Below are 303 nucleotides of genomic sequence, written 5' to 3' on the forward strand. Positions count from 1 at the left end.
CTGAGTGGCTTACGGCCACACCGCTCTGGGAGCGCCCGATCTCGTCCGATCTCGGAAACTAAGCAGAGCAGGGCCTGGTTAGTACTTGGACGGGTGACTGCCTGGGAATACCCGGTGCTGTAAGCCTTTTTCGCTTCGCCTTCGAAAAATGGCAGAGGGCGCTTTGGTGAAAGGAGATCTTTTGAACGTCTCTTTAGGAAACAGCAGGGGGCGCTGCTGCTGCTTCTTTTTCTCCCTATCCTGTACACAGTGCTGTGTAAATGTTACATTGTGTTTTGAAGGCCCGTCTGGGGTGTGCAAAGG

The 303-nt window shown here is 53.8% G+C and overlaps 1 non-coding gene across 1 annotated transcript; it reads left to right on the forward strand.

Annotated features, from left to right (window-relative positions):
• Positions 1-7: 7 nt before the first annotated feature.
• LOC123967074 lies at positions 8-126 on the forward strand. The gene has a single exon (XR_006824183.1). It is a non-coding gene; the product is annotated as a 5S ribosomal RNA (ribosomal RNA).
• Positions 127-303: the final 177 nt, after the last annotated feature.

The sequence above is a fragment of the Micropterus dolomieu genome, unplaced genomic scaffold (genome assembly GCF_021292245.1).
Source record: "Micropterus dolomieu isolate WLL.071019.BEF.003 ecotype Adirondacks unplaced genomic scaffold, ASM2129224v1 contig_15008, whole genome shotgun sequence".
In the NCBI taxonomy this organism is placed as follows: domain Eukaryota; kingdom Metazoa; phylum Chordata; class Actinopteri; order Centrarchiformes; family Centrarchidae; genus Micropterus; species Micropterus dolomieu.